Here is a 27096-nt window from a genome sequence, read left to right as displayed (position 1 = left end):
GGCAGCAAGACCTCTGAGCGGGAGCTGAAGCTGATGCCCCTGTGACAAAGAAAACTGGGGGATTTTTGAAAGTCTTAAAGGGACAGGGACTTAACAGCTTGACGGAAAAAACCCAGGTCACAGTCCAGCAGCTGGAAATTACAGGGAAAACCGGGCGCACTAACACCCTGGGCAACAGCTCTGAGACCGCTCACGGAGGTAAACAGCCAAACAGCCCCCCCATCCATTACCCCTCCGGGAGCTGCGAAAGCAGAGAAGCAGCCTGAGACAAACTCCACCCACAGAAAGTGAAATTTCTCCCTTCCGGCCAGGCAAGACACAAAGACCCAGTCTACACGCAATTACCCAACACAAGCCACTAGGGGTCTCAGTTGTCCCAGTAAAGAAAGGTCAGTAGCAAGTGAAAATTTTGGCCCTCCCAGCTGACAGTCAATAGCACCTGTCAACATGAAAAGGCAAAAAAATATGATCCAGACAAGACTAACCCAGACAGCTTCGGCATCTGCTACATCTTCCCCTGAGAAGGAATCTGGGGAGATAGATTTAGACAGTCTTCCTGAAAAAGAATTCAAAACAAAAGTCATAACTATGCTGATGGACTTGCAGAGAAATATGCAAGAATTAAGGAAGGAGAATTCAGAAATAAAAAAAGCTCTGGAAGGACTTCAAAACAGAATGGACGAGATGCAAGAGACCATTAATGGACTAGAAAACAGAGAACAGGAACACAGAGAAGCTGATGCAGAGAGAGATAAAAGGATCTCCAGGAATGAAAGAATTTTAAGAGAGCAGAGTGACCAAATGAAAGGAACAATATATGAATTATAGGAATACCAGAAGAAGTAGAGAGAGAAAAGGGGATAGAAAATGTCTTTGAAGAAATAATTGCTGAAAATTTCCCCAAACTAGGGGAAGAAATGGCCTCTCAGACCACGGAGGTACACAGAACTCCCATGACAAGGGATCCAAGGACGGCAACACCAAGACACACAATAATTAAAATGGCAAAGATCAAAGACAAGGACAAAATATTCAAGGCAGCCAGAGAGAAAAAAAAGGTAACCTACAAAGGAAAACCCATCAGGCTATCATCAGACTTCTCAACAGAAACCCTACAGGCCAGAAGAGAATGGCATGATATACTTCATGCAATGAAACAGAAGGATCTCAAACCAAGACTACTGTATCCAGCACGAATATCATTTAAATATGAAGGAGGGATTACACAATTCCCAGACAAGCAAAAGTTGAGGGAATTTGCCTCCCACAAACCACCTCTACAGGCCATCCTACAGGGACTGCTCTAGATGGGAGCACTCCTAAAAAGAGCACACAACAAAACACCCAACATATGAAGAAAGGAGGAGGAGGAATAAGAAGGGAGAGAAATAAAGAATCATCAGACTGTGTTTATAATAGCTCAACAAGCGAGTTAAGTTAGACAGTAAGATAGTAAAGAAGCTAACTCTAAACCTTTGGTAACCACAAACTTAAAGCCTGCAATGGCAATAAATTCATACCTTTCAATAATCACCCTAAATGTAAATGGACTGAATGCACCAATCAAAAGACACAGAGTAATAGAATGTATAAAAAAGCAAGATCCATCCATATGCTGCTTACAAGAGATTCACCTCAAACCCAAAGACACGCACAGACTTAAAGTCAAGGGATGGAAAAAGATATTTCAAGCAAACAACAGAGAGAAGAAAGCAGGGGTTGCAATTCTGGTATCAGACAAAACAGACTTAAAAATAAAGAAAGTAACAAAACACAAAGAAGAACATTACATAATGATAAAGAGCTCAGTCCATCAAGAGGATATAACCATTATAAATATATATGCACCCAATACAGGAGCACCAACATACCTGAAACAAATATTCACAGAACTAAAGGAGGAAATAGAATGCAATGCATTCATTCTAGGAGACTTCAACACACCACTCACTCCAAAGGACAGATCCACCAGACAGAAAATAAGTAAGGACACAGAGGCACTGAACAACACACTAGAACAGATGGACCTAATAGACATCTACAGAACTCTACATCCAAAAGCAACAGGATATACATTTTTCTCAAGTGCACATGGAACATTCTCCAGAATAGACCACATACAAGGCCACAAAAAGAGCCTCAGTAAATTCCAAAAGATCGAAATCCTACCAAACAACTTTTCAGACAACAAAGGCATTAAACTAGAAACAAACTGTTCAAAGAAAGCAAAAAGGCTCACAAACACATGGAGGCTAAACAACACACTCCTAAATAATCAATGGATCAATGACCAAATCAAAATGGAGATCCAGCAATATATGGAAACAAATGACAACAACAACACTAAGCCCCAACTTCAGTGGGACACAGCAAAAGCAGTCTTAAGAGGAAAGTATACAGCAATCCAAGCATACTTAAAAAAGGAAGAACAAACCCAAATGAATGGTCTAATGTCACAATTATCGAAATTGGATAAAGAAGAACAAATGAGGCCTAAGGTCAGCAGAAGGAGGGACATAATAAAGATCAGAGAAGAAATAAATACAATTGAGAAGAATAAAACAATACCAAAAATCAATGAAACCAAGAGCTGGTTCTTCGAGAAAATAAACAAAATAGATAAGCCTCTAGCCAGAATTATTAAGAGGAAAAGAGAGTCAACACAAATCAACAGTATCAGAAATGAGAAAGGAAAAATCACGACGGACCCCACAGGAATACAAAGAATTATTAGAGACTACTATGAAAACCTATATGCTAACAAGCTGGGAAACCTAGGAGAAATGGACAACTTCCTAGAAAAATACAACCTTCCAAGACTGACCCAAAAAGAAACAGAAAATCTAAACAGACCAATTACCAGCAACGAAATTGAAGTGGTAAACAAAAAACTACCAAAGAACAAAACCCCCGGGCCAGATGGATTTACCTCGGAATTTTATCAGACATACAGGGAAGACATAATACCCATTCTCCTTAGAGTTTTCCAAAAAATAGAGGAGGAGGGGATACTCCCAAACTCATTCTATGAAGCTAACATCACCCTAATACCAAAACCAGGCAAAGACCCCACCAAAAAAGAAAACTACAGACCAATATCCCTGATGAACGTAGACACAAAAATACTCAACAAAATTTTAACAAACCGAATTCAAAAATACATCAAAAGGATCATACACCATGACCAAGTGGGATTCATCCCAGGGATGCAAGGATGGCACAACATTCGAAAGTCCATCAATATTATCCACCACATCAACAAAAAGAAAGACAAAAACCACATGATCATCTCCATAGATGCTGAAAAAGCATTTGACAAAGTTCAGCATCCATTCATGATAAAAACTTTCAGCAAAATGGGAATAGAGGGCAAGTACGTCAACATAATAAAGGCCACCTATGGTAAACCCACAGCCAACATTATATTGAACAGCGAGAAGCTGAAAGCATTTCAGCTGAGATCGGGAACTAGACAGGGATGCCCACTCTCCCAACTGTTATTTAATATAGTACCGTAGGTCCTAGCCACGGCAATCAGACAAAACAAAAAAATACAAGGAATCCAGATTGGCAAAGAAGAAGTTAAACTGTCACTATTTGCAGATGACATGATACTGTACATAAAAAACCCTAAAGACTCCCCCCCAGAACTACTAGAACTGATATCGGAATACAGCAAAGTTGCAGGATACAAAATCAACACACAGAAATCCGTGGCTTTCCTCTACACCAACAATGAACCAACAGAAAGAGAAATCAGGAAAACAACTCCATTCACAATTGCATCAAAAAAAATTAAATACCTAGGAATAAACCTAACCAAAGAAGTGAAAGACTTATACTCTGAAAACTACAAGTCACTCTTAAGAGAAATTAAAGGGGACACTAACAGATGGAAACGCATCCCATGCTCATGGCTAGGAAGAATTAATATCGTCAAAATGGCCATCCTGCCCAAAGAAATATACAGATTTGATGCAATCCCTATGAAACTACCAGCATCATTCTTCAATGAACTGGAACAAATAATTCAAAAATTCATATGGAACCACCAAAGACCCCAAATAGCCAAAGCAATCCTGAGAAGGAAGAATAAAGTAGGGGGGATCTCACTCCCAAACTTCAAGCTCTACTATAAAGTCATAGTAATCAATACAATTTGGTACTGGCACAAGAACAGAGCCACAGACCAGTGGAACAGATTAGAGACTCCAGACATTAACCCAGACATATATGGTCAATTAATATTTGATAAAAGAGCCATGGACATACAATGGCGAAATGACAGTCTCTTCAACAGATGGTGCTGGCAAAACTGGACAGCTACATGTAGGAGAATGAAACTGGACCATTGTCTAACCCCATATACAAAAGTAAACTCAAAATGGATCAAAGACCTGAATGTAAGTCATGAAACCATTAAACTCTTGGAAGAAAACAGAGGCAAAAACCTCTTAGACATAAACATGAGTGACCTCTTCTTGAACATATCTCCCCGGGCAAGGAAAACAACAGCAAAAATGAGTAAGTGGGACTATATTAAGTCCCTGTACAGCTTCTGTACAGCAAAGCTTCTGTACAGCAAAAGACACCATCAATAGAACAAAAAGGATCCCTACAGTATGGGAGAATATATTTGAAAATGACAGATCCAATAAAGGCTTGACGTCCAGAATATATAAAGAGCTCACACGCCTCAACAAACAAAAAACAAATAACCAAATTAAAAAATGGGCAAAGGAACTGAACAGACAGTTCTCCAAAAAAGAAATACAGATGGCCAACAGACACATGAAAAGATGCTCCACATCGCTAATTAGCAGAGAAATGCAAATTAAAACTACAATGAGGTATCACCTCACACCAGTAAGGATGGCTGCCATCCAAAAGACAAACAACAACAAATGTTGGCGAGGCTGTGGAGAAAGGGGAACCCTCCTACACTGCTGGTGGGAATGTAAGTTAGTTCAACCACTGTGGAAAGCAGTATGGTGGTACATCAAAATGCTCAAAACAGACATACCATTTGACCCAGGAATTGCACTCCTAGGAATTTACCCTAAGAATGCAGCAATCAAGTATGAGAAAGACCAATGTACCCCTATGTTTATCGCAGCACTATTTACGATAGCCAAGGATTGGAATCAACCTAAATGTCCATCTATAGATGAATGGATAAAGAAGATATGGTATATATACACAATGGAATACTACTCAGCCATAAGAAAAGGGCAAATCCTACCATTTGCAGCAACATGGATGGAGCTGGAGGGTATTATTCTCAGTGAAACAAGCCAAGCAGAAAAAGAGAAATACCAAATGATTTCACTCATCTGTGGAATATAAGAACAAAGGAAAAACTGAAGGAACAAAACAGCAGCAGAATCACAGAACTCAAGAATGGACTAACAGGTATCAAAGGGAAAGGGACTGGGGAGGATGGGTGGATAGGGAGGGATAAGTGGGGGGGAGAAAAAGGGGGGTATTAAGATTAGCATCCATAGCGGGGTGGGAGAAAGGGGAGGGCTGTACAACACAGAGAAGACAAGTAGTGATTCTACAACATTTTGCTATGCTGATGGACAGTGACTGTAAAGGAGTATATAGGGGGAACCTGGTATAGGGGAGAGCCTAGTAAACAAAGTATTCGTCATGTAAGTGTAGATTAATGATTAAAAAAAAAAAAAAAGCAGTTCCTGTGTGGTGACCTCCAATGAGTTCTACACAATGATATAAAGGGCATATAAAAGTGTAGGCAAAGGGTCTGTTTGTGTTTATACAGAGGATCAAAGCCTAATTTGGCTACTCTGAAAATGAACTAAGATACGAAATGAAAAAGAACTTCCAACATCAGCACTCTCTGGAAGACTCATGCCAGAAGATGATCATCAAAAAACCCCAACAAAGATCCACGCGCTGCTACAGCTATAGATGCACTCATCCCACTGGTTCCTGGACTTGACATGGGAATGAGGAAGGAGATATCTAAGCTGGCCTGTGCATACAGTAAAACAACAAATTTGACTGGATCTATACTGTTGGAACTCAATCAAGAATTAGGAGAAGTGCAAATTGTAGCGCTCCAAAATCTTACAACTACAGACTATTTACTGTTAAAAGAATATAAGGGATGTGAATATTCCCCAGGAATGGGTTGTTTTAATTTGTCTGATTTCTCTCAGACTGTTCAAGCTCAGTTGGACAATATCCACCATATCATAGATAAGTTTTCACAAATGCCTAAGGTGCCTAACTGGTTTTCTTGGTTTCACTGGAGATGGCTGGTAATTACAGGTATGCTTTGGTTATGTAACTATATTCCTATTATGTTAATTTGTGCGCATAATTTAATTAGTAGTTGAAAACCTATACATGCTGAAGTTACTCTACAAGAAGATATGTCAAAGAAATAATCAATCTCCCCAGGTTTTCTTCTGCCTGCTACTTCTATAGCTTTTCTTCTTCATACCTAATTACAACCTTTAAATAGAACTCGTGCCACATGTCGAATTTACCGAGTATCATAATTCTTCCAAGTGGTAAAGATACCTCAAGACAAATGCTGAGCATAGAAGCCACAGGGCATAAATATGCAAAGAAGTAAAAAGCTAACCTTTTCAAACAATAAGGCTTCTCTCTCACTTACCAACTTAACATTTCCCTGTATGGCCCCGGAAGATGACTGGTTAGCCAGAGATGGGTAAGATTCCTCAAGGGAGGAACAACCTAAGACAGGCACAGTCGCAGGGGGCCATCAGGTGAGAAAATGGGGATCAGCAGAGGTGAGGCTTAGAACCTCCCCCCTCATGTTCTGAGAGAAATCTTCTGCATACATGGATGTTTATTGCCCTTGTCTAGCTCAGATTAACACACAGTCTACAGGCACACACCTGATCATCTACATTTGCTCTCTTACAACACTAAAGTCTGTTTTCTACCTTTATCTCGTATCTACCTACCACTTCAGCATTTTATTAAAAATAATAATAATAAAGAGAGAAATGTGGTATCCACATATAAATCAAGTTTAAAAATCAAATGAATATTCATATTTGAACTGACTGTTTATAGTTCATAATGCATGAACAAAACCGAAAGCTTCTGTGATGACTGCCCTTGTACTGTTCACCATGTAACTTATTCACTATGTAAGAATTTGTACTCCATGTAAGAACTTGTTCGTTATGCAACAGAAGATTGGAGACTGACGAAAATTAGGCTTGGGGTGGATTAATGATTGTGCATTGAGTATTGACCCCCCTATACAGAATTTTATAGTTGTTAACAACTATTTGATCAATAAATATGAGAGATGCCCTCACAAAAATATATATATATATTTGATCTTAGTCCCTAGTTCCAGACACAGAAGCTTCTAAGACCCATGGAATCTCAGAACTGATCAGTGGCATTGACTGGCGGCTATAGCCCCTAGATAATAGTTTCAGGATGTGTTCTGGGCACAGAAAGACCACGGCATGATTATAGAGTTGGTACTTCAGCCCCACCCCATCTTAGGGGAGGGAAGAGGGGCTGGAGATTGAGTTGACTGCCAATAGACAAGGATTTAGACAATCACAGGGACATAATGGAACCTCCATAAAAACTCTACCCAATGGGGTTAGGAGACCAGGATTGGTGAACATGCAGATACGCTGAGAGGGAGATGCACCTGGAGAGGGCATGAAAGTTTTGCACACATTTCCCCATACCCCATACCTTTCCCCATACATCCCTGCTTTTTGGCTGTTCCTGACTTGTAAGCCATGAAATGTTAAGTAAAGTGTTTTCCTAAGTTCTATGAACCATTACAAAAAATTATCAAACCTAAGGATGGAGTTGTAAGAATCCCCCAGACTTTATAGTCCATTGGTCAGGAGTAAGGACTTGCATTTTAATTGGTGTCTGAAGCGGAGGCATCTTGTGGCAGAGTTCCTAACCTGTGGGGGCTGTGTTCACTCAAGAGCCATTAGTGTCATAAATGAATTAAATTGTAGGACTCCCAATTGGTGTCTGGAGAGTTGGAGAATTGGCTGGTTTGGGAAAAATAACCTACACATTTTCTGTCAGGAATATTCTCACTTATAATACTCCACCTTCTCCTCAAGATGACCAATTCTGTTTTTCAAAAGATTAAATCCAGTCTCAAATGTATAACTAGAAATGTGTCTTGTCCATAGGTAATCATAAAGTCTCAGATTCAGTAGCATATCCAACACTGACCCAAAGACTCCACAGCACAGGAAGGTACTGCATGGGAGAAACTCAGTCCTAATGGGGAAGAGGCCACAGAAAGTGGGGAGCTTAGAGAATCCTAAAAACCTTCTAGTTCTGAAAAGAAAGTCAGGCTTGCTGCAATTCACTTGAGATACTATAGATGTTCATAAAATCTCAAGATTTCTACTTATACTAGTTTGAGGCATACCCCATTATTTAGAGTGCAACATTTTCCCTCAGGTTGGTAAAACTTCCTAAAGTATAGTGACACGTGACCTTAGGGATTATTATAGATAATAATTTATAATTTTAATGACTAAATATTTATTTTTGGTAAAAAAAAATAAACAATTTACATTTTTTCCTAAGAAAGTGTACACAAGTAAAACAAGTTTATATAAGTAAAGAATAAAACTAATATTAAAAATATTTAATATTACTATTGGAATTTTATTTATTTAAATATTAATATTTAAAATATTAGCTCAAGTATTCACAAGATTGAATCTGTGGCAAATATACAGTTAAGCAATGTAGCAAATTAGATAAAAGGCCCCGACCTGGTGGTCTAGAACAATGATTTATTTAACTATTCTGGGGTAAGCATAGCTACCGGAGTAGATCTCTGATCCAACTCTATTAGAATAACTTAAAACAATGTTTCATTCACGCAATTTGAATGGTTTTAAATTTTGGTCACAATTCTAAACCTCAGTTTCTTCATCTGCAAAGTAAGTATAAGATTATCTAAACTACAGTTTTCCAACAGATTATAGCTGCCATAAAGCTGCTACTCATTGTATGCAACACCCAGGGTTACTGCAGATGACCTTCCCCCTGGGTCTCCAGCATAATATTTGCAAAGATTATACAGAAAATTACTTAAAATTCACGCCCTAAATACTGAACTTTTAATATAACAAAACAGATTGGAACAGGAAGAGCCAATCTAGACATATGCCCAGTTATCTACCTCCTATATATAAATATTTCTATCAAAAGACTTACCTTTCAGAGGAAAAAAAAATTCTTTATTTGTCCATTCTGCCAAATCATCACTGAATATTACTTATAATAAGAAAAATCAATGTACTTTCCAAAAGTATCCAAAAGAAAATACCACTTAAAAATGTATAAGTAAGTTATGGCAGCTGGCCATGTTATGCTGGCATTAGAAAAGGTGCTTTTGAAGAATATTTATGAAATATAATACAATATGAAATATATACATTATTTAACATCATATTAAGTGAATATAAATATTATATCAATAAATGAAAAATTCAGACACAGAACTATATATAGAGAATAATGTCAATTCTATAAAAATATTTAAAAGTAAAATAAAAGCAAGATAGTTTTAAGTTTTTATAATTATAAAAATAGGCAATCTTTAAAGTTAAAAAACTGCAGAATAATATAAGGTAGGTCCTGTGAGCTGGAGGAAACCTTAGTTTATAATAAATATATGTCAGATTTATTCACTCCTCAGTGGAGTCTTTTCAAACAAATTTTACTTACTAAATGTAAGTGGATTTGTCAAGAGAAAAACATTTGAGCCACTGTGGAAGTGTTGCTGCCAGGACTTCCTACTGGAAGCCAGCAGATGGGAAAAGCCATCGACTCTCCTTCAGGACAGTTTCCCTTTCCCAGGCACCACAAGGATTTTGCTGCTGGGGTCATGATCCAGTGAGGGTCTGGCTGGTGTACTGCTTTTCTCTGCTGTGAAGCGCACAGCAGCATCTGTTATCTTTTGGGTACTTGAACAAAACCTCAGTCCTGGGAGGTATTAATATGGTTTCAAATATCCTGGGGAAATTGCAGGAGAGGAGTACGAGGGGAGAGGAACAAGGGGACAAATGAGTTACTCCAAACAGCAGTCCAACTTGGGGATTTTACTGTTCCCATACAAACTACTGTAGAATCTGTATGCTGACTGTAGGTCAATGATGTTATGAGTCACTGAACTTCAAAGGTTTGCAAAGGTATGCTAAAGCACAAAAGAGAAAAAATTCACAGGACTTCTTGGTATGATTTTACAGAGAAGTGGTGACATTAAGGAAAAATTAAATTCTACATTACAGGATGCCTGAAATTCTAATGAAATAGCACATAACAGAATTCCACTGTTTCAAATCTAAAGCACTTGAGAAATTAAATAGAAAAGCACAGTTTATTCTTAATGTATAACCTCACAATAACAGAGTTATCAAAAACATTTCAAAAGGATACATTTCACATCATTCAATATACTGCCTTGAACAACAGACACATTTCAAAGCACACCCCTTCAAAATTCCTGCTACATGCAAATGCTCTGATGCTTATGGTACCTCTGAGGAGATGAGTATCACACAGAACTTTGGTATTACCGATGCTGCTTAACTTTCTTAAAGAACATTGATTCATACTTAGCATATGTATATATTCTTACAATACACATGTGTTAGGCAGGAAAACAGATATGAGTGGGGAGGAAAGAGAAAAAGGCCAGGCAAATCCACTAAAAATGCCCAGAGTTAATCAATTAAAGCTCAAAAAGCCAGGAGCAACTTCTCCTGGAATGTTTGACTATTCCCCAGATAAAGGAGGGTACCTCAACATAACCCATGTCTTTATAGTGTTAATCGTGTAGGCCCAGATTATTTTTTAACTTTACCTACATGCTGTTTTTTTCTTCTCTCAGCCCTAATCAAGTAGTTTATAACCTAGGCGACTAATTTAGCATGCAGGCCAAGCCAAGAACAACCTAGTAAAAGGCAGGAAGGATTCCATCTTAAAGACTGCATTTTAATACCCAGGAAGTTGAGAAGTAAGATTCTTAACTTACTCTTTAGCAAATACACAATACCTCAGCCCACCTTGGGGGCTGGGCAGGTGGTCTTGTTTGATATGCTCCTAGACCAAAATGGCAGAGAAATCAGAGCAGGAAGTTTCTTGTGTTAAGTTAATTCTAAATATTCAGAAACCACTTAGCAAGTCTGCACCCCAGCCCTTAGTCACATTCCTGAAGAACCCTTAAAAGGGAGAACCCCCAACCTTTTGGAGCGCTGTTCTCTCTGAGGTCGCCCGCACTTTCTGAGTGTGTAACCTTTTAATCTTAAACTTTCTCTCTCCAACCTTTCAGGGCATCTCTCCTTGCTAAGGTGGCCTGTACTTTTTCTCTCTTCAAGTAACTTTAAATAAAAGTTTTACTCTGCTTCACTACTGTGTCTCTGCCCTTAAATTCTTTGTTGCAGTGGGGACAAGGACTGAGGAAAATACACAACACTCCCCCAACATACGACAATGACAACAAGGAATGCTGCAAATGATCTACTCTGTCAATAAAGATGGTTGGTCCATATCAGACAATCACATGTGCTCGCCTCAGCTTCTCCCCTCAGTGCCGCGGCCGTGACTGGAGGTGCTAGGGTGATGAAGTAGAAAGAGTACAAACTTGGGAATTTGATAGGATTTAAAGCCTGTTTCTACCAATGAAATTACCAGCCTCGTGGCCTTAGAAAAGTTAATGTCTCTGAACTTCAGCTTCCTCAATAATGAAAATGATAACACAACCTATCATAGAGAATTGTAAATAACTGCTAATAATGTATACAACAGGAGGAAAGCAGCACCATCAGTTCTCATATGGTGGTGAAGATGGGGAGAAGAAAACTAAAAGAAAGCTGCTATTATCTCTGGAAAACTAACTGAGACAACATGCTACCAAAAGGGACTTATTCTGAGCATCAAATCAAAGATGAAAGAGTAAGTATATGAAAATCATTGTGTGATAGGCAATATGACTGGAAATAAGAAATAAAAATAAACAGTCCCTTGCCTTCAGAAATTCAAAATAGCCTGGAGAGAAACTTCTAGTTTCTTAAACTATTTGATTAACAGCACCTACACACAAAGTCAAAAAAAATGGCTGAACAGATCTCTAAGCAAATAATCACTAGCATATTGCAGTTTATCTGAAAGAGGAGGCGGGGGGGGGGAGGGGGGAGGGGGCGTAAATTCCCCTTAGCTAAAAGTCAGCCTTAGTCATCTGTGTAAATAACAGCTGGATTCTTAGACATTTTGACCCAAGGACTAACTGGGGTATTGCCTGCCAGATCACACAAAACGGCTGATAAGGAGACAGAAGAACTTCATGCAAGGCAGCCATGATGCCAGCTTTGAGGGAAACAAGAGCGTGGACTACTCGAGAGAATGTATAGCAGTAAGAGGACAAGGCAGCAAATGACCATTCTGTCATTCCACATCAAAGACCCTGAGTGAGCCAGTCAGCTGTACTTCCTGCTGTTCCTTAAACACACTCCCTCCCTGCTTGGGGTCTCTGTGCTCACAGTTCTCTCCCAAGAACATTCTTACCCCAGATCCCTGGCTAACTCACTGGAAGGCAATATAAAGTATATTTCTTCCAGAAAAGACCTTAACAACAATGGAAATATTTCAGTAATATCCAAACATGTTCACCTAGTACAGCAAACCTTTCTCCAGTTTCTACTGTTTTTTATTATCAAAACAAAAAGCCCTGTGCTGTTTGATCTTGAAAATGTTTCCCCCAAACAAATACAACCAAATATGAACAATAAAATAATGCAACATCAGTGTAGAATTTAGAGGTCCATCTGCTAAGTAGGAAAAAATGGTCATCTCATCATTTCCATAAAACTGGGAACCTATGACCCAGAAAAGAAAAAAAGAATAAAACAACACTATATAGAATTAAGATGATGATAAAGTGAGCTACTACCTAACCACTCACCATTCCGGAGCCTTACACATGACACTTAACACCCCTCTCAGTGATGCCTTCCTAAAACCCATGACAATGGTCCCCAAATGTCAGCCTGAAGAATGAGTGTTGCCAGCCCAGGATGAAGTTTTCAATAGTCAGAGGCAAGATGAAGAAAACTGAGACCATAAGTAATCATAAAATAGAAACCTTAGAAAATATGTAAACTTTGCAAACTTGCATGCTTATTCTTGATCTTCATAGTTTCACAACCAAATAAAAGGTGGACGTGAAAATGCAGCAAATATGGTACAAAATGTGGAATACCTCAGTGGCCTACAGGATTGAGACATCTTTGTCTCCAGGGAAAGAGTACTGTGCACAGGTTTAAGGAAATGTAAAGTAATACATTTAAGATAAGCTTCTATGAAATTGCAGTTTTTGTAGATTAAAAAAATTAATTAGTAATTTCATACATTTCAACCTCTACAATAATTTATTTTTCTAAAGAATGGAATGAACCACACAACATTAATATCAAAAGCTGTTTCTCAGACGTCTTCTACAAGACTTTAAGAATAACAATGCACACATGATTTCAAAAAAATCAAAGTCTTGACTATCATTCTACAACCCCAATGATTACAGCACAGACACCTGATCATAAGATTTCATGCCACTGTTTAGAAATCTTCCAAGATTGATTCTGAAAAGTACAGAAAGCAACCATACAACATAAATTAAAAAGCTAGCATTCTTCCCTCTAATTCAATCAAACTCTTATAAACCACTAGTATAATAAGAGCAAGGTGTTTTTGATTTTTATTCCCCATATTGCAGTAAAAGTCAATACCATTGGGGCTTCCAATGGAATTTACTGACAGAGAAATCAAGCTAAACTGAGAATGCCCGACTATTATTACACAGCTGAGTGCTAGATAAAATATCCATTAAATCTGAGTGCCAACAACATTTAATGTTTCACGTCCACATAATGCAGGAAAACACTGTGACCTATCAACAAACATTCCAGACTAATCTACTTAGCAATCTGCTGAAGTTGGTGTTTTATGGTTTAAACAGACAGAAATACAACCATGCTTATTATGAAAGTATAATATTACCTCAAGCAAATAAGAATTGATGGAACAAAGAGATCATTATGTAAAAATTAATAATATTTGGAGCATGACATGCAGCAGTTATAAAACAGTGTTTGTTTTTCAAAATTGGCAAAGAAAAGGACTCTTTATAGACAGAAACACTGCTAACAAGGGATGTTCCTATACTTCACTATTTTGCTTTTCAATGAAAGGCTAGCATGGGGCAAGAGGACTACTATCCTCTCCAACTGTATTTTCATAGAATCAAAGACCTTTAGAGTTTGAATGAACTTTGAGATCACTAACTCAACCATTTCATCAGATAGATGAGTAAACACATAATGAGCCTTACAGAGATTGCATGACTTAGTTCCACAAGGGCCACACAGCCAATAGGAGCCAAGCAGAGACTAGAAGGCAGGTCATGGGTTGCCCTCCATAAGCAGTCAAGTGCCCATTACTATCTGGCAAAACAAATAAATAAATGCTTTTGACATTTAAAATGGAATTTTTATTTACTAGTTAAAATGACATTTGTTAAGTCTGAATTAATAAAAGACATCATTATTATATTTGGTCAACATATCCACTTAATAAATTCTGAAGAAATTAAACTGAAAACTGGTAAATCTATACCAATACTTGTAGAAAGGGGGGAGTTACAGCAAGCCAGGGGCAAGAGAGTATAATTCTTCCCCAAAACATCCACCTATCAAAAGTAAAGTAAAACAGCCAATTCTAAACAATGTCCTATTGTTTGAGGGACAACTGCAAAGTGTCTAAGAGCCAGCTTGTTTCACTAGAAACACTCAGTGAATAATTTTCAGAAAATTCTGCAGGAAATATGAGACAGTCCCAGAAGAAAACAAAAATCTCCAATAAAGTAAAATCGGTGGGTACTTCCAGTCTTGGGAAAATATCCTTATGACCAGTTTAGTATTCAACTACATTATAAACATGTGTGCTTTAATCAAAGGAGTATGAAACAGAGAAATCACTTGGGAAAGTAATCAAGTTTTGTCAGACTTGAGTTCCTGCGATTTTCCTTCCTCAATTGTACTTAAATGTATACATTTTATCCTTCAAAATAACTGAAAACCTAGGTTAAATGGGTTAAATCATCAAACACTAATAATGATCTCTAATTAAAGCAGCAATTTCCATCCCACCCATCTCTATATTTAAATATTTAATCCATTACTAAATATATTATAATATTAATACAGACAGACTGCCCAAAAAATAAATTGCTTTACCATTGCCTGAAATGCACTCCTAATCTAACCCTCCAGGCATGTAGACATTACAGAGACAGGGATCAGGGTCTAGGCTGTCTTTAATTTCAAAGAGATGCTTAACAGCTCATTATAGAACTGCACTTGCTGAACTGATGATTTATAAAGTTATCTAGACAGTTCAGATTAGAGAAACTCAGAGCCATAATCATGGCTTTAATCTGAACCTTGTCAACTTTCAAATTTGTACGTGGGGTCACTTCTGCACTAGGGAAACACAGTGCACATAGGTGTCTGGATCTGTCTTGCTGTATAGTTGAAGAATTACAAACAAAAATTTTATCCAAGGTTAAACAAGCAATCTACAGATTCAATGCAATCCATATCAAAATACCAACAGCATTCTTCAATGAACTAGAGAAAACAGTTCTAAAATTCATATGGAACCACAAAAGACCCCAAAAAGCCAAAGCAATCCTGAGAAGAAGAATAAAGCTGGGGGGATTACACTCCCCAACTTCAAGCTGTAAAACAAAGCCACAAAAATCAAGGCAATTGGTACTGGCACAAGAACAGACCCATAGATCAGTGGAACAGAACAGAGAGCCCAGATATAAACCCAAGCATATGTGGGCAATTAAAATATGATAAAGGAGCCCTGGACATACAATGGGGAAATGACAGCATCTTCAATAAATGGTGTTGGCAAAAATGGACAGCTACATGTAAGAGAATAAAACTGGATTATTGTCTAACTCCATATACAAAAGTAAAATCAAAATGGATCAAAAACCTGAATGTAAGTCATGAAACCATAAAACTCTTAGAAGAAAACACAGGCAAAATCTCTTTAATATAAACATGAGCAACTTTTTCTCAAATGCATCTCCTCAGGCAAGGGAAATAAAAGCAAAAGTGAACAAATAGGACTATATCAAGCTAAAGAGATTTGTACAGCAAAGGACACCATCAGTAGAACAAAAAGGCATCCTACAGTATGGGAGAATACATTTGTAAATAACATATCTGACAAGGAGTTAACATCCAAAATATATAAAGAACTCACACGCCTAAACACCCAAAAAGCAAATAACCCTATTAAAATATGGGCGGAGGAGCTGAACAGACACTTCTCCAAAGAAGAAATTCAGATGGCCAACAGACACATGAAAAGATGCTCCACATCACTAGTCATCAGAGAAATGCAAATTCAAACCACAGTGAGATATCACCTCACACCAGTAAGGATCATCATCATCCAAAAGAAAAACAACAACAAATGTTGGCAAGGTTTTGGAGAAAGGGGAACCCTCCTACACTGCTGGTGGGAATGTAAACTAGTTCAACCATTGTGGAAAGCAATATGAAGGTTCCTCACAAAACTAAAAATAGAAATACCATTTGACCTGGGTATTCCACTCTAGGAATTTACCCAAAGAAAACAAGTTCTCAGATTCAAAAAGCCATATGCACCCCTATGTTTACTGCAGCACTATTTACAATAGTCAAGATATGGAAGCAACCTAAGTGTTCATCAGTAGATGAATGGATAAAGAAGAGGTGGTACATATACACAATGGAATGCCATTTAGCCATAAGAAGAAAACAACAACTACCATTTGCAACAACATGGATGTAGCTAGAGGGTATTATGCTCAGTGAAATAAGTCAGGCAGAGAAAGACAAGTACCAAATGATTTCCCTCATTTTTGGAGTATAACAATGAAGAAAAACTGAAGGAACCAAACAGCAGCAGACTCACAGACTCCAAGAAGGGACCAGAGGTTATCAAAGGGAAGGGTGAGAGAGGGTGGGGAGGGAGGGAGGGAGAAGAGGTTTGAGGGGTATTATGATTAGTATACATGGTATGGGGGAGCAGTCACGGGGAGGACAGTGTAGCACAGAGAAGACAAGTAGTGACTCTGCAGCATCTTACTACACTGATGGACAGTGACTACAATGGGGCACGGGAGTTACTTGATACTATGGGTGAATGTAGTAACCATAATGTTTTTCATGTGAAATCTTCAAAGTGTGTATATCGGTGATACCTTAACAAAAAAATTTTTGATCCAATGGTGAAGGGCCCCCATCCATAAGATGGCAAACTTCCTGCTTCTCTTCCGGGTCCTCAGTTCCCGCCGGTGCCACCTGAAGCCCAATCACCCCTCGCCCCCCTCCCAATCCCAGCACCTAGCCAATAGCCATCAGCCCCGTAGAAGTGACACCTCAATCAGCTCATGCCCCTTCCTATATAACCCAGCACCTTTCCCTAATAAAGCGGAATTCTCCGGTGAATTGCTGCTGTGTGTCGCTCCTTCCTTTCATTGGTGCCAAAACCCGGGAGACGGGACACCCCAATGGGCCCCATCTTCCCCCCGACACCAGCAGCAGCTTGCCCTCGTCCTCTTTTTCCGGTGCTGGCTCATCACACTCACCACTCCTCTCTGGCCTTTGGGTAAGTTTTCCCCCGGAGTGGGCCACTCTTCCCCGAGCTATCGCAGCGCCATTGACCGTGATCATCCGGCAAGGCCCTGACGCCCGGGGACGAGGAGGGATCTCTCCCCACCTCAGGCCTTCACGGCTGCGGCGGACCCTCAGGCCCCTCCTCCAACAGCCATAAACGAGGTGACTCCTTTGCGGATGAGAACGCTCCCTTTCCCCCTCTCTTCCTCCTTCCGTTCCTTCCGCCGAAAATTCCTAGTACTAGGTTCCTCGTGAATCCGGCACTCTGCCTTCTTAGAGAAGTCTGGGTGACGACCCACACTTCCTAAGAAACCGACTCATATACGAGTTTCCACAGACCACCAAGGATCATCGGGGACGCCCTTTGTCTCCTTGCCGTCTGCTCCCAGTCCGAGGATCTCTGTTCATCTTCCCCTGTTCATTTCATTCTCTGTCCTTTAGCCATGGGAGCCTCCTCATCCCTCCCTGAAAGCTCACCTCTTGAATGCCTCTAACTACCCTCTCCCTGACACCTGATATAAAACCAAAACTTCTCCGTAACTACTGCTCCCAAGATTGGCTGACATACCCCCTAGACAATAACAACCAATGGCCCGCAGGGGGAACTCTTGATCCTAACATCACTCGTGATCTTTTTAACTACTACCAGCGCCTGAAAAAATGGAAGCAGATTCCCTATATCGAGGCTTTTCGCCTCCTAGCTCAAAATCCCAGCCTCTGCACCACCTGTTCCCCGCCCCAAGTTCTCCTAGCCTGCAAGCCTCCTCCCTCCCCTCCACACACTCCCAGTCCCTCTTCGATTACCTTTGACCCAGCCGAGGAACCTCCGCCATAAAGGCTTCCCCCTTCAGCCCCTCCCCCTCCTACAACCCCTCCGCCCTCTTCCGCCATCGCCGCCGCCTCCACCTCCTTCCCCGCAGAAGCCTCCCACCCACTCCCTTCCCCCTCCTCTCCTACAACAGCCCCTCCCCCTTCCTCCACCACCATCTCCTCCCCCACCTCACCCCCTCTGCCTTCGTCCCCCTCACCTTCCCCCCCCCGATCGAGCCTGAGCCTTTCAGTCCCCCTCTAACTAAGTCCCAGGAGCCTCCTCCATCTTTTCCCTCATCACCTGTTTCTCCCCCAAAGACTGAGCCAGAACCCTTCAGTCCCCCTCAGACTTGGTCCCGAGGGCCTCCCAAAATTATCACCCACCTCCGGGAGTAGCAGGATCCAAAGGCATCGTGCACGTTCACGTCCCTTTCTCCTTAGGAGATTTAGCCCAACTTGAGAAACGCCTAGGTTCCTTTTCCACTGATCCCACGACATATATCAGGGAGTTTCAATGGACCCTCCAGTCATACAGCCTCACACATCATGACATTTTCATGCTCCTGGCCAATACCCTCCTTCCTGAAGAGCACAGACGAGTTTGGGACTTCGCCCACACGCACGCCACCAAAACCCACAGGACTGACCCCACCTATCCCCCTGGCCCCACCGCTGTCCCCGAACAAGACCCTCACTGGGATTATAACACCACCGTGGGTCTCCGCTCTCGAGATATCTTCGCCTGCTGCTTAATAGCAGGTCTGAAAAAGGCAGCTCGTAAAGTAGTCAATTTTCAAAAGCTCCAAGACATAATTCAAAGGAGGGAGGAAACCCCCTCCGAGTTCTTAGACAGACTCACTCAAGCCCTATTACAGTATACCAGCCTGGACCCAGAAACGCCTGATGGAAGACATGTCCTTATGACATACTTCCTAGTTCAAAGCTACCCCGACATTAAAGCTAAACTCAAAAAGTTAGAACAGGGCCCTGCTACCCCACAGACTGAGATCCTAACAGTGGCCTTTAAAGTCTTCCATAACCGGGAGGAGGAGAAAGAACGCCGTAAAAAAAAGGCTGATCAGGCCAATTTCCAAATGTTGGCCCAGCTGATAAAACCACAACCTGGGCGCCCCTCTACAAACAAGACCCCCCCAGGAGCTTGTTTCAAGTGTGGAAAAGAAGGACATTGGTCAAGGGCGTGCCCCTCACCCAGATCTCCTACCACCCCATGCCCCGGATGCCACAAAAAGGGCCACTGGGGGTCTGATTGCCCAAACACCCGAAAGGGAGGCTGGACGAACAACCCCCATCCTAAGCCCGCCGTAGTGGGGCTGGCAGAAGAAGATTGACGGGGCCCGGGGGCTTCTCGCCCGACCATTTCCATCACCAAACAGGAGCCCAGGGTTACTTTAGTAGTAGATGGTGACCCCACCTCCTTCCTCCTAGATACAGGAGCCACCTTCTCAGTCTTGCGAGAATACCGGGGCCCTACCACGCCTGCCATTACTCCTATAGTCGGGGTAGGAGGTAAACAGATTTTCCCATTAAACCCCCCCCTTTTATGCACAATCCAAGACAATCGCATACCTTTCTCCCACTCCTTCCTGGTTATGCCCCAGTGTCCCATCCCTTTACTAGGATGGGACATCCTTTCTCTCCTCAACGTTTCCATAACTATATCCACTCCCACAGCCCCTAGTACTCCCTTTCTGATGGCCCGCATAGCCGACGACCCCCCTCTACCCAATGAAAGCCCCAGTTCCGCCCTCATACACCCTGTAAATCCCAAAGTTTGGGACATTACAAGCCCCTCCGTGGCTCTATGTCCTCCTGCCTCCATCAAATTACATGACCCCTCTCAGTATATCTGTCAGGCCCAATATCCCCTAACCACTTCAGCCCTCATAGGCCTCCAACCCATCATTCAAGATCTTTTAAACAAAAATTACCTCAGACCCACTCACTCCCCGTTTAATACCCCCATATTAGCTGTTAAAAAAACCAACAGATCTTTCCGCCTTGTCCAAGACCTTTGCCTCGTCAACATGGCCGTCATCCCTATCCATTCCTTAGTTCCAAATCCATACACCCTTTTATCGCGGATCCCTGCCTCGGCCTCCCACTTCTCAGTCCTAGATCTCAAGGATGCATTTTTTTCTATCCCTCTGGACCCCTCCTCCCATGATTTTTTCGCCTTTACCTGGACGGACCTATACACAAGACATTCTGAACAACTCACTTGGACAGTTTTGACACAAGGCTTCCGAGATAGTCCCCATATTTTTGGACAGGTCCTAGCTCAGGACCTCAAACAGTTTCATCATGATCACTCTGAGTCCACCTTATTACAATATGTGGACGATCTTCTACTCTGCAGTCCCTCGTGGGAACAGTCTCAACTTGACACTGCCTCCCTACTTAACCTTCTAGCTTCCAGAGGTTACTGGGTATCCCCTGTCAAAGCTCAAATCTCTTCCCCTTCTGTCACTTACCTCAGATTCTTTCTATCTCAACAAAGAAAGTCCATTACCTTAGACAGAAAATGGCTCCTCTCTGACCTGCCCATTCCCAAAACCAAGAAAGAAATCCTTTCCTTTCTAGGCCTGGCTGGGTATTTTAGAGTGTGGATCCCTAACTTCTCCCTGTTGACAAGACCCCCACACGACCTCAGCAAGGGCCCCCCTGAAGAACCATTATCCTCCTCACCCCGACACTCCTTCATTAAGCTCTGTCAAGCCCTTGTGGAAGCCCCAGCTCTCCATCTTCCTGATTTGTCGAAGTCCTTCTCATTATACATTCATGAGAGGTCCAGTCAAGCTCTAGGAGTCCTAGGCCAACATTATGGCCCATCCTTTGCCCCAGCAGCTTATCTTTCCAAGCAGTTAGACTCCACAGTTTGGGGATGGTCCCCCTGCCTACAGGCATTAGCCGCTGGACAGCTCTTGCAGAAGGAAGCTCATAAACTGACATTCGGGGCGCCCCTTACCATTCTGTCCCCACATCACCTAAAGGATCTCTTAACCTACAAAAGTTTACAGACTCTCCCTCCCTCCAGACTCCTGAACTTACTGTCCTCATTCCTCCAAAATCCAGACATTTCTTTCCTCCCCTGCCAGTCCCTGAATCCGGCCACTCTTCTTCCTCTACCCTACTCTCCTCATACTCCCTCGCATGATTGCCTGGAAGCCCTTCACAACTTCCTTCCGTGCCACTCCATGATCTCCGAAGGAGCCCTCTCACACTCCGACCTCATCTGGTTTACTGATGGGTCCTACTTTAAACATGAGGGCACCCATTACGCAGGATACGCAGTAGTGTCCCTCGAAGATGTAATCGAGGCATGAGCCCTACCCCCCGGTACAACCAATCAACAGGCCGAACTTATTGCAGCCACCAGAGCTTGCACTCTGGCCTGGGGCACGTCTCTCACACTGTACACTGACTCCAAATATGTATTCCACATTCTCTTGTCTCACGCGGCAGTATGGAAAGAACGAGGCCTCCTCACTACAAAAGGAAATTCCATCTCTAATTCAGCCTTAATTACTAAACTTCTAGAGGCTTCACAACTCCCACACTGACTGGGCATAGTCCACTGCAAATCACATCAAAAGGATGACTCCCCCATTACAAGAGGTAACAACAAAGCTGACAGAGTAGCCCGGTCGATTGCCCTATCAGAAGAAGCAGCAGACAACGATCCGTCTGCCCTCGCAGTTTTAGCCTTATCACAAGACACCCTCTGTTCCCAGGACAAAGAGTCCCTCTTCCACTTCTTACACGATCTGTTCCATCCTAGCCCCCAATCCTTGATCCATTTTTTACAATCCTTTTTTTTCTCTCTCTCCTGAAGACAAAACCCTACTTAACCAAATCACCCGCAGGTGCACCATCTGCCAACGCACTAACCCTAATAACCCCCTCAAGGCCCGACCCTTCCTGGCTCATCAAGCAAGGGGTAATGTCCCCGCCGCAGATTGGCAATTAGACTTCACTAACATGCCCCCTGTACGGCGTACCAGATACCTACTCATGTTAGTAGATACATTTTCAGGATGGGTCGAGGCTTTTCCCACCACTAACAAACGAGCGTCGGCGGTTGCCTCTATCCTCCTCATCCAGATCTTTCCTAGGTTCGGGATGCCCACTTCCCTCCAATCAGATAACGGCCCTGAGTTCACTGCCCAAATCATTCAGAACCTCTCCAAGTCGCTCTCACTCCCCTGGCATCTACACTGTCCTTATCAACCACAGGCTTCGGGAAAAGTAGAAAGAGCCAATAGGACTCTAAAAGACAACCTGACCAAACTATCTCTAGAACAACACCTTGACTGGGTTCGCTTACTTCCCTTAGCTCTACTCCGCATTCGGGCCCTCCCAAAGAAGACTTCCTTCTTGTTACCCTTTGAGATCATGTACGGCCGCCCAATTCTACCCCCAGGGCTCCCTTCCCACAATGGACCAATTCCTCCCAATATGGCCCTTCCACTACTCTCTCTCCTCCACACTGAATTGTGGCAATATCAGGATTGGCTCCTTCCTGATCCATCCGCCTCCCAAAACCCTCCTGTCTTACAGCCCGGCCAACTAGTGTTTTATAAGCTGCCAGAGGATCGGCCTTCTCTCACCCCAAAATGGGAAGGTCCACAGCCAGTTATGCTCTGCACCCCCTCAGCCGCTAAGCTCTCACTGCCTGATAACTCTGTCACCCCTTGGAGTCATATCTCCAGGTTGAAACCAAACACCCAGGACCCACCTTCTCTGGACATCCAAGACCCATCAGTCACAACCCAGAGTCCTTCGGATACAGCCCAAGACACTGTCTACTCTACCATGCTTCATCCCTCTGATCCCTTGAAACTCCGCATCTCCCGTTCACCCCCTTTGCCATCCATACCCGAATCATGACTTTTTCCTCCTTTACTGTTCTCTTGCTTTTTTCCTCATTCCTATTGTCTTCCCCGCCACCCCAGCCTCCTTTGTATGGTGATTCAAAGTCAGACAGACTTACACATAGCATCAAACAAAAATTACTGCCCTCATTGCCACATCAGACTGCCCACTGAAAGGCTGCTCTGAGCCTTTATACCTCCACTTTCCTCCCTCCACCAAAGTGTTCACTAGCAGCTACCTTTATTCTCCCTACCTCTGCTTCCTCTATGACCAAAAACAAGCCTACTGCAGGCAATGGCCAGACACCTACGGGGGATGTCCCTACTGGTCTTGCGCCATTCACTACATGGGTAACTCCCGGTACCCACAGTATTACTCCTCCAACCATTTCATAAAATATCCCAACAGCTCATTCTCCTTATCAATCCCAGATCCCTGGGACTCTCGATGGGCCACCGGAGTCACAGCCTCAGTCTACTATGGGGGGTCCTTGACCCCCCCCATGGTACCCTTCATATCTCTCGAGAGTATGTTCCCTCTCATTCCCAGATCTCTCAAGTTGCATCAGATATCGGACATTCCGAAAAAGTCATTATCCAAACTCCTGGTGGTGCCTCTTCATCTTCTTATCCCCGCCCCTCTTCCAATTCCTCCTACTCTTGGTTACAGCTTATTCAGGACACCACCATCTTTCTCAACCACACCCTTAACACCTACAATTATTTCTTGTGCGTATCACTACAGCGCCCACTGCTAGCCGCCATGCCCCTTAACATTTCCAATTACTCCTTTCTCGCAGAAGGACAACCCTTCCGTCCCCTGGCAGACATACCCCTATGGGAACCAGAATACACAAACAATCTCAACATCTACCACTGTGTAGGCCCTCCCCCTCCCCCCTCCAGCGCACTTCACTGTCTCTCTATCTACACCCCTACCTCCAGCTCTAAGACTTTTAGGCAACCGGGACACTTCTTTTGGTGTAATGGCAGTCTTTTCAACTCACTGCCTCCCAACTCCAGCACACCCTGCATTCTCGTCACCCTAATCCCACAGCTTACACTTTACAGTATGGCAGAATTCCTTGAGCTCCAACCTCCCTTGCCCTTGTGCACAAGAAGGGCTGCTTTCCTTCCCATTATGGTCGGTATTTCCCTAGCCACCTCAGCCATTGGGGCAGGATTTTCAGGGGGAGCCTTGGGTCACTCTCTATGGGAAATTAGAGATCTCAATGCCAAACCTGAGGGAACCCTGACATCCACTGCCGATTCCCTGGCTTCTCTCCAAAGACAGGTCACTTCGCTAGCTAAGGTCACCCTTCAAAACCGGCGGCGGGCCTTAGATCTGCTTACAGCCGAAAAGGGCGGCACCTGCGTCTTCCTTCGGGAAGAGTGCTGCTATTACATCAGCGAATCCAGCATTGTAGAAACTGACATTACCAAACTCACCGACCTTGCCTCCAGCCTCCACTCTGCTTCCAATTCCAACCCATTCTCTTCAATACTAACAAACCCCTTCCTCACCTGGCTGTGGCCCATTGCAGGCCCTATAATAATCATTCTCCTCGCCTGTCTCTTCTTGCCTTGTATAATAAAGTTTATCAAATCCCAAGTCGGTAAAATCTCTAATCAAACTTTCAATCAGCTTTTACTCAGGAACTACCAGCTTTTAGCCACAGAAGATCCCTCACCCTCATGTAACCTCCTCACCACACGCTGAGATGGACCCCTCTCTCCGCTGGAAACTGTTCCTGGAAACAATGGCCGCAGACACCTGGCTTCTGGCACCCATATCCTCTTGGCACCATTGGAATCAACAAGTCCTCGACCTATGGTTACAGGGAACCTTCATTGATTTCCAACCTGAAGAAGTCCACATCTACTCGTCCTTACTGTGGGGAGTCCTATCAACCCTTTCCTCCCAGTCCTCAAGCCCTCACTCCCTTCTCCACCCCCATTCAGCAGGAAGCAGTCAGAGAGAAAGCAACGTCCACAACCTCATAGAGGAGAAAGGGGGGAATGAAGGGCCCCCACCCATAAGATGGCAAACTTCCTGCTTCTCTTCCGGGTCCTCGGTTCCTGCCAGCGCCACCTGAAGCCCAATCACCCCTCACCCCCCTCCCAATCCCAGCACCTAGCCAATAGCCACCAGCCCCGTAGAAGTGACACCTCAATCAGCTCATGCCCCTTCCTATATAACCCAGCACCTTTCCCTAATAAAGCGGAATTCTCTGGTGAATTGCTGCTGTGTGTCGCTCCTTCCTTTCAAATGGTGATGAGCTCAATATATTGTGACATGTTATTTCAGGGTACTTGAAATGTCAAAAATCTGTTCATGAACCTGTGGATTAGAGACCTTAATTGTTTTTCATGAACAATCCTCACATTTTACACAAGAGGAAACTGAAGGCAGAGTAAAGACTTGCCCAAAGTCAAAAAACTCATAGAAGGACCAAGCCAGGATTCCAGGTGCACTGCCCATTGGTCAACCAGATTCCTCTTCAGAGTGGGTTCTAGAGATCTTGCAATTGCTTCTGCTAGGTGCCCTGGAGGCATTAACAGCCAGGACCCGCTTGTTTTTTATATTTCTGACTTTGAATAAGAGGTGTGAATGGGATGGCAGTCCTCTGGTTAAGAATTGTTAGGGTGACTGTCTCTTCGCATCACCTTCCCCGCCTAAACCCAGACCCAGGCGGCAAGCCCACTTGCCCACACAGTCAGTTTTGGTTCTTTGTTCTTCCCCAATACACCCTTAACTAAGGGGGCAGGCTTCTAAGAGGCCAGCTTTACGTGCCTGAGGGATCCTAGGAGCCCTTAGCTCTGTTCCCCAGCCTCCGTTTCTGTCCCAGACTATTTCCCCCAAACAGACAGCATTAGCGCTCCCCTACCAATCAGGACACCATTTCTCTCTGAATTCCCTCTAGATTTCCCTCATTTCCTTGAGAACTCACTTATCAGCCATATTCTGCTCCTCAATCATATCACAGTGACAACAAACACCCAGTATGTATCATATGCTCCTCCAAGAGCTTTACACATAGGCTTTTAACTCTCAAAACAATTCCATGTAGCAGGAGCTGCTACAATCCCTGCTTTGCAAACACAGGCACTGAAGCACAGGCCATGGAAGAAATGGCGCTCTGGCTGTGGTGATACATGAATATGCACTAGTACAGCCCCTTCTGTGAGTTAGTCTCTCCATGCAGGCAGAGAAGTGAATTGTTTTACTTTTACTTTATCAGTTATTTTTGGTTCTTTTATACCTGAAGGATTATCTGGTAATCTAGTCCATCACCTTGACACTCCATCTCTCTTTAAAATACTTTTTGCCCAGATATAAAAGGAATGTATTTATCATAAAAATAATTTGAAAAATTATCAGCACACAAAAGAAAATTAAAATCACCTGATAACAATCTTGAGAATTTTCTTAAAAACTTTCAACTTAACTTTCAAAGTCCCCAACAAAACTCCACTGGCAGTATTAGTATATCAATTCCAATCACCACAAACACACAGAGTGGGTCACTGAGCAGAGTGACACTGTATCTGTCAGCCACCGCCATGTTCATGAGGTCTCTTGTGTGGCTGCAGGGCTGTCCTTCATTATAGTTGCTTTAGAAACAAACTTAACCTTATGAACTCAC

The 27096-nt window shown here is 42.6% G+C and overlaps 1 protein-coding gene and 1 long non-coding RNA gene across 9 annotated transcripts in view; one reads left to right on the top strand and one right to left on the bottom strand.

Annotated features, from left to right (window-relative positions):
* Positions 1-27096, bottom strand: part of KDM4C (lysine demethylase 4C) — a 490870-nt gene that overhangs the window by 145283 nt on the left and 318491 nt on the right. The gene's annotated exons all lie outside the window — the stretch shown is intronic.
* On the top strand, positions 25021-25693 carry LOC130682990 (uncharacterized). The gene is made up of 2 exons (XR_008996520.1): positions 25021-25269; positions 25412-25693. It is a non-coding gene; the product is annotated as an uncharacterized LOC130682990 (long non-coding RNA).

This window comes from Manis pentadactyla, chromosome 3, assembly GCF_030020395.1.
Source record: "Manis pentadactyla isolate mManPen7 chromosome 3, mManPen7.hap1, whole genome shotgun sequence".
In the NCBI taxonomy this organism is placed as follows: Eukaryota; Metazoa; Chordata; class Mammalia; order Pholidota; family Manidae; genus Manis; species Manis pentadactyla.
This window is presented reverse-complemented; position numbering and strand designations above follow the sequence as displayed.